The sequence below is a fragment of the Sinocyclocheilus rhinocerous genome, unplaced genomic scaffold (assembly GCF_001515625.1).
Source record: "Sinocyclocheilus rhinocerous isolate Xijiao unplaced genomic scaffold, SAMN03320098_v1.1 scaffold4152, whole genome shotgun sequence".
In the NCBI taxonomy this organism is placed as follows: domain Eukaryota; kingdom Metazoa; phylum Chordata; class Actinopteri; order Cypriniformes; family Cyprinidae; genus Sinocyclocheilus; species Sinocyclocheilus rhinocerous.
The window spans coordinates 7847-16608 of record NW_015634059.1 but is presented as its reverse complement, the minus strand read 5'-3'; the positions used below and the strand labels follow the sequence as shown (position 1 = coordinate 16608).

Below are 8762 nucleotides of genomic sequence, written 5' to 3'. Positions count from 1 at the left end.
AGTGTTGGTTATTGTATCTAAAAATAAATAGAAATGTAATTTAATAGATTGGGCTCTGTTGTTAAATGCAGCCTTTAATATTTTAGTAATGTGCTCTAATAGGGCTCCCTACTGTATAGCATTAGCTAAGATAGATTTTTTTTTTTTATCCTTAAGAAAATTGTAATTTATAATTGAGTTTATTTAAAGGCAGAGCCATAAATTGTTCAGTAAACCACTGTTTATTAAAAAAAAACAAAAACATATGTATGTTTTCTCCCCCTGCTGTAACAAAAATGTATGAAACTGTGACTTCAAAACTGAGGTACAATTACACTAATGTTTTCATTAATATTATTTATATAATTAAGTATTATGACTAAAAATAGCCTGTTATTAAAGTAGCTAAAATTTTCCTAATTTAAAAAGGCACTAATTTCTTGGGTGATAGAAAAGAATGTGTGCAGTGCTGATTTACACTTATGTGCTTGTCTTGAAAAAATATCTAAAGTGTGATACTAATTATGATATACTAACCTTATTTTTTCTCTTCTTTTTCCTGACATACTGTGAGTGAGAGACTGGCGAGACTTACTAAAAGTATCTATTTTTGTACATTTATTCACTCATCTGACATTTGCAAAATAGCACACTTCTGTTATGTTCTGTATTGTAATTCTGTTATTAAAATTCTACAATAAACATTTTAAAAATGAGTGTGAATCCATTTTTGTGTTTAAGATTTACTGTGTAATGGGTATTTTAAACAAAAAAAAAGAATAGGTGTGGTGTAAATATGGTTAAATAATGGCATTTGGTTTAACGGCCACATAAGGGCCATCAGCCCTTTACAGAAGTCAGCCATATAAGAACACCATATAAGGTCCATATATCAGCCACATCTGTTTTTATTATTTGGCTCACTCTGGGTTGGGTTATGGCACTGTTTAGGTTCAGTTCTGGCTAAAAAGATGTGGACCAGTTTTGGGCCGGCGAACACAAACTAATCTGGGCCACACTTTAGCTGTTGATCTGGGCCAGATCCGCGCCAAAGGAAATTTGCTGACTGGGTTGACTATGCACTTGGCATAATACATATTTTCCTGATTGATAATAAATTGTTACATTTTAATTTATTCTGTTTACTCTGGAATGATTGACTCTAGTAGGTCACGTCATATCCTTGTTACCGAATTTCTGCGTCAGGTTAGTAACAGACTAAAGTCCAGTTGAGATGGAGCATGGGGCAGGCCAACTGAGATTTTAGAGATCCGGCTAACACTTGACATTAGTTCACGTGTAGTTAGACCGTAAAGGCCAAAAGGGAATTTCCATGGAGGTGTAAACAAACAACAGAACTTCAGGATCATAATCTCTCCACAAAAAAACAAAAAACTGCAGCCATAAAGCAGTGAAACACACAAGAAGCAGCAGTGATGAAGAGCAGTTACACCGACAGATGTGTCGTGTGCTTCAAGCTGCGCAAAACAACTTCTGAATGTAACCCTCCATAAGTCCCTCAGTGACGTTTCTATCATTAAAGCCATTGCCAAAGTGATTATTCAACACATGGAGGAAAAGACCAGTCATTTACCACGATTATTACACAAAAATCATGTGAAATGTAGACGCAACCTTGTCCATTCCCGCGTGCAAAATAAATGCTCACTTGTCACGTATTTTGGGCTGTAAATGAAGTTCAGTACCTTTACTCAATGTGTACGGTGGTTTTACTCTGCCAAACAATTTACAACTTCAGTTTTGTTCCAAATATGAGAAGAGAAAACACAAGAACGAACGGCTCGTGCAGGAGCACAAACACTGAGCAGAGCAGATTGAGTCTACATGGTTCTCATGATGTGGTTAAATGCGCAGCTCCGCCCAACAGCGGCTCATTGTTGATCAGTCAGTTTGTGTTTGAGTCCAGACTCGATCAGAGAGATCATGGCAGAAACCATTCCTGCAGCTGCAGCGACTAAAGCGGCTAAGAAGAATCAGCAGCTAAACGCAAGACAACGGGCCCAGGCGTCAGCGAGCTCATCGTTAAGGCTGTGTCCGCATCTAAGGAGAGGAGCGGTGTGTCCCTCGCCGCCCTGAAGAAAGCGCTCGCTGCCGGTGGCTACGATGTGGAGAAGAACAACTCCCGCGTCAAGATCGCCGTCAAGAGTCTGGTGACTAAAGGCACCCTGGTCCAGACCAAAGGAACCGGCGCCTCCGGCTCGTTCAAACTCAACAAGAAACAAGCTGAGACCAAGACAAAACCCGCGAAGAAAATCGCTCCTAAAGCCAGGAAGCCCGCAGCCAAGAAACCTGCCGCCACTAAGAAGCCCAAGACCGCAGCAGCGAAGAAGCCTGCCGCTAAGAAATCTCTGAAGAAAGCCAAGAAACCCGCTGCTAAAAAGGCAACGAAGAGCCCCAGAAAAAGCAAATAAACCAGCGACTCCTAAGAAAGCACCAAAGAGCCCTAAAAAGATCAAGGCAGCCAAACCCAAGACGACGAAACCCAAAGCCGCCAAACCTAAAAAGACAACAGCCAAAAATAAATAAAATCGCAATCATCTGTGGTTTATCAAAACGGTTCTTTTAAGATCCACCTACTAATTCATTGTAAAGAGCATTATTATTATTATTATTTATTTATTTTTTATATATGTTCAGTGAGGCAAAAATAATGGGCTTTCATGTTCGAGTACAAATACTTGTGTACGTTAATATTGCTATGAGTGAATATTTTATGGATTGAATCTAAAGTACGTGTATGTTTACATGTTTATACAAGTACATTATGAAACTTCATACTTTGTCATCATTATTACTATTAGAAGTAGTAGTATGCTTAAAATCAGATAATATAATACAGAATAGACAAAGCAAGTTTATATAGCAGTTATATATGTAGAAGTGGTCTTCATATAAAGTACATTAAAAATATCAAATTATTACAATTATAAAACAAACAAATACTGAGATAATGGGAGAAATTAATAAAAAAATAATCTAAGAGGCACTATTAAGTACTACTGCTACAGTACTATGTGACGTGCTTGAAAATTGTTGTCAGTAGCAGAAAGAGGGTTGGGGTTGAAGTTTGGAGGGAAGTTCACTGATTGGCTTGGAACGTGTTCAGACTCCAGCCAATAGGAAACTGGCACGCTTTCTTTTAAAAGTCATATCACTTTAGAAAAGTTCATTGTAAAATTGGTAAAAGGGTATCTGATCAAGTAGGAGTTTACACAACAGACAATGTTGTTAGCTACCAGGGCCCATATTTATCAAGCTTCTCAAAGTGCCATTTTAGTCTTAAGTGCTGAGAATTCATTAAATGTACTCCTACTTTCAAACTTAAGAATAAAAGCAAGTTATCAAATTTCTTAAAGTCACTTTAACTCTCCCAGTTATTTAAGACCGCTCGAGAGGTCTCTCAAGTGGTTAGGAGCTGCCAGTAGGGGCTTGTGATGGCGCTGAGGAGAGTTAGAATGTTCTTGAAATATTTGACGACGAGCAGTTAATCAAACGGTTACATTTCCTCAGTTATTCAAACAGAAAACGAGCAAAGAATATTTACATTACCAAAGAACATCATAAATTACTTCAGTCTAGCGCAATTATTATATCACTGAAAACCCTAATAAGTTGACTGAACTAAATTGAATAAACTCGTTGCCTCAATTTAATTGAGTAATGGAGTTTCCCAAAACTTGCATATTTAAGTTTATTAAACTTGACGGTTTTGTAGACTATACTTATATCGTTAAGTTCACCAAACTTGGCACTTATTTAATGTACTTAAACGATTAAGTTCACTTAACTTGGTATTAATTACAAGTGTACTTATATATTTAACTCAACATGGAAATGTAACCGAAACTGTTGAATGATGTTCTTATTTTTGACTGCAAGCTTTGTGCACACCAAACTGAAATAAAACAATGAACAGCATATTTAATCTTTGACTTTTTGACAAAATGTCTTGTCTTTTATTATAGAAACGTACCACAATGATTTAAATAAACATTTCACTCTTTAAAAAATCACACAAAATAACTTTATATCTACATAATTTTACTTACCGAACATAGCACACGAAGAAAAACTTCCGTCTTGAAATGTGGTGTCAGCAACTGAACAACAGACGAGACGAGGCGAGGCCAAAAGGACCAATTTTGTAATCCACCAATCAGTGCATTAGTCCTCTTGTTGCTGGGCAGAATTCCTTGCATGGCCAATCACATTAAAGGAAAAACAGAGTGAGCCGTTTTAAGTAAACCTATAAAACTGAATGTGTGGTCGCTGACACATACAAACAAGGTGTATTTTCTTCAACCGTTTGCACGATCAAAATCATTGAAATTGCCCCGATAGTAGACGTCATGTGTTTGTCGGCAATATACAGCTTTATTAAAGTAATTTCACGCTGTCCGTCTGCAAATGACAGCCACTTTCGGAGGAAAGCGGGAAAGATTTGAACAGAGAAACGAAGCGCGGCAGGTTTTGGATCGCATGAAATAATAAAAAGAAACGAACAAAACCATATCGATAACAAAATGAGGCGATTAGGATGATTTTTTTATGAGACTTGGGAGGAGGCTGTAAGGAACTCTCACGCATTTTAGCATGTGGCGTGTATGTGTGTTCATGCCTGTGAGTATATTACACAAATGTACGTGCATGTATTAAAAGGCTTTTGAGTGAAAACTGTGCAACCCAGTGTCACAAAAACACTTGTATTAAAGTTAATTTATCAACTTTGAAAAGTTTTTTCCTAAATAAAAATAAGTAAATTTATTCCCATTATGGTCAATAATTGTAATTGAAGCCATTTGCTGTCTGATAAAAAAAGAAAAAAGACCTTGCACTTAAAGGTTGAACACAGTATTAGAATTTTACAGTCAAGAAGACTACATTTGTGAAAATGACCTATTTTTTTAAAAGGATTAATCATGATTTTGAGCTCACAACACTTGAAATCTTAAGTTTATGCATTTTGAAGGTAAATAAGTTAAATTAACTCATGTTTTTAAGTGACAGGGCCAAAATGCTAAATTTTAAGTAATGTTTAGTCAACATTACTTGATTGTTTAAGTAGAGACAACATTAGGGTTTACAGTGTGCTCTTTAAAAACACTCCCGTTATAATCAGTGAAGCTACCTACACTGTATCATGAATAAACCTCTTACCCCTTATTTACACTGCACACGTCTGCGGTGCGTTACGGCTCCGACACAGCCACCGGAGCTGATCACGGCTACTCACCAGCCGCGCTGAGGCAAGTTTCTGAAGCGGCTCTCTGCGCTGCATCACTAAAGATAGGCGCCTATATTTTTGACTGATAATAATAATAATCGTCTTGCTGTCGTCAAAGAAATCAGCAACAGGCGATATCTCTGACTATCGTTGATACACGATACTATCGTCTACCAGCACAACCCTTAATTGAAGGTTGTGATGACGATTTGTTTCCTTACCATAATGTAATCTCTTGAAAATGATTTATTGTCAAATGTGTGTTGAATGTAAACTCCTATTAGGAATTTAACCATTCAGTGTGAATTTATCTGAGAATATTCTTAAATAAGGAAACCTATTCGGTGATTGTTCCATGCGTATTTCGTCATCCAAAATCCCGTTTGTGGCACAGAAAAGTGTCGTGAATCACTAAGATTCGGGCTAAGACTTGCCCTGCGTCCCAATGTTCATACTATCCATACTAAATAGTATGTGAGATTAAAATAAGTGTGTCCCATAGCATAGTATGTTGAAAATAGTATGCCAGAAGTCCCCGGATGGTCTACTATTTCAGGTAGATTTTTGAAGTGTGGATCCGTGCACATTGATGGCTAATATTACCCACAATCCATTGCGCTTTGACGAATGATTCGGTTCAGAACTACAATAAAAAACAACATGAATAAAAAACATAAAAAAACTACAAACATGGCAAATGTGCGCGACCGAAGGTTAAGTAGAGAGGTTTAGATAAAGGGGTTTGAGTCACTAATAATCAACATTTAACCTGTTATTTATTTTTTTTATTTAATGTTATCTGTGTTAGGATATTGCATCTACAACAACAATGTGAACTTTTATAAACATCCGTTTGGCCATTAACTTTTAAATGCATCATTATGCAAAAAATATGAGCAGAGTTCTCTGCATAAAGACCCACGGCTGGCAGATCAACGTGCTACTTCATTTCTCTCCAATACGGTAGGAAGTTAAATAAAATTTATTGTGGAAGATTTTAACTGTGACAAGATGATTGACAGGCCAGTTTACAGTGACAGGGTGTGTGTAATTATGCGTCAGAGCAGTCCGTTAGACACAATTTGTATGACTTGATAGTGTCCCAAAGCTTGCCTACTCTTCTACTATACACATTCAAAAGTGTGTTATTTTTCTTCACCAAAAGAATACATACTTTAAGGGCGTAGTATAAGTAGGCACATTGGGACGCAGCATGACACTTAAGATTTAGTCCTACACTTCGCTTAAATTACCAATGAGATGCTTGATAACTAACTTTTAAGCGCAGCTTTGAGCCAAGTATTTTTTTACTCTTAAGTCAATTCTTAGCAGCGTTCTTGAGAGTAATTCTCAGAGGCCCAAGTGGATGGAGGATTCTCGACCAATGAATGTGGTGATATGTTCAGATTCTTTCTCAGCATTATCAAGTCTAATTAGTGGGAGATCCTCAAGACAAGATAATCTATATGAAATCATTTTAAGTATACAGGGTAAATACATTAGGAAGCAAGATATGTTTCCTGTGGGTTCCAGCACATGTGGGAGTAGATGGAAATGAGGAAGTGGATCATCTAGCAAAGGAGGCGCTGAAATGATCTTACATAGAACTGAATATTCCACTTACGTAAAGAAGTTAAGGCTATAATTAGAACAGCTATAAAAGGCAAATGGCAAGTACAATGGAATGAGGAGGAAAGAGGAAGACATCTTTATCAGATTCAAAATAAAATTGGTAGTGAAAGAGGAAGTCGTGGCAGTAGAAGAGAAGACACAATCATTACCAGACTTCGCCTTGGGCATACAGCTCTTAATTATTCCCTGTATAAAATAAACAAACATGAGTCTGGGAATTGCAGTCTATGTGGATTAGCAGAAACTGTAGAGCATGTATTAATGTATTGCACTGCTTATCAAAATGAAAGGATAATTCTGGTGGAAGAGTTAAAAGAAATGGGGACAGGAAATATTACACTTAAAAAAACTGCTGAATAATGGCTTGGAAAGTTATAGAGTATATAAAGCATTAATACAAATATTTAAGAAATATTTAAGGTGCATCTGTTTAAGAGGATTTAGAAGCCAATTTATTATTAGTGGTCCTTTCCTTAATTTAATTTTTTTCTCAGTCTTTCTTCCTGTTCCATCAATGAATCACACTCCAGCTCAGTAGGTGGCAGGAATGCAACTTTTTGTTTGTTTGCCAACCGCCATAAAAAGCCAGAAGAAGAAGAAAAGTTAATTGTTACGCTACGTAGTCAAAGAACAGTTTTCAAGTACAATGAGTGGAAGAGACAAGACCGGTGGAAAGGCCCGCGCTAGCTTCACAGGCTTCTCCGCAAAGGCAACTATGCCGAGCGCGTCGGTGCCGGTGCTCCGGTTTATTTGGCTGCTGTGCTCGAGTATCTCACTGCTGAGATTTTGGAGTTGGCTGGAAACGCCGCTCGGGACAACAAGAAGACGCGTATCATCCCCCATCACCAGGGTTGGGAAGTAAAGGAATACATGTAACGGCGTTACGTAATCAGGATACAAAAATCTAGTAACTAATCCGTTACAGTTACATCAAAAAACAAAGTATTCAGATTACAGTTACATTTTGTAAAAAGTGGGAATACTATCAGGATTACATTTGTTTCATTCAAAATTAAATAAATAAGCATTTTGACATAACACTGTATATTTAGCGCTGCATAGTTCCTGGTTTTGTTGACACATGTTGACTCACGTGAGGCGCCTGCTGGTGCGTGCGCAAATAACACCCGTCTACAATTATTCTCCTCAAACGCGGGATGATTGAGATGCTGCTACATTAAATTAATTACGATGTTTTCATGCTGTGAAAAAAGTTTTCATTTCTGGATAATAGGATAAAGGACATAACATAGTTGTACAGCATAAGCTATTCATGAAGACTCTTGCTTTAACAAAGGCTACTCAACCAACTTGAACATTTGCAGGTACGAGTCCGACTAGCATGGAAATCATCATGTTAGCTAAAATTTTGTGTTTGTTAGTGATTAAAAATTCCATGGTGTGCATGACTGCAGTTGTGTGTAAGTGTTCTAGTAGAAAATGAGCCTGACAATTTAGAAATTAACATGAGAGTCCCCACACCCCGGATCAGTCAATGAAATAAAGATCATAGCATTTCACATGCATTTCGACATGTAGGCTTATTTTAAAATAGACTAATATGTGTATGTACATTTTTTTATGTTGTGTATAAACTATATTTATTTTTACTTGTACATGTTAAAGAAATAAGAAAAATAATAATAAAAATAAAACTGTAGTACTAAACTGTATAGCCACTAGATGTCTGCATAGCCTTTCATATAAATATATGGGCTGTAATATCTAGATGGTGAAACAAGACACAATTTTTAATAGTTTCAAATAGTTTTTACTATAGTTTTTATGAGTTTTAATTTTGAAGTCATAGTTAAATAAAAGTACTTAGATATTGCTTTTCTGACTTGTTCACATATGTAACTTGAAGTAATCCAAAAGTAATCAGATTACATTACTTTTATATTGT

General features: G+C 36.6%; 1 pseudogene; it reads left to right on the top strand.

Annotated features, from left to right (window-relative positions):
• Window positions 1-1793: 1793 nt before the first annotated feature.
• On the top strand, window positions 1794-2527 carry LOC107745397 (histone H1-like; annotated as a pseudogene).
• Window positions 2528-8762: the final 6235 nt, after the last annotated feature.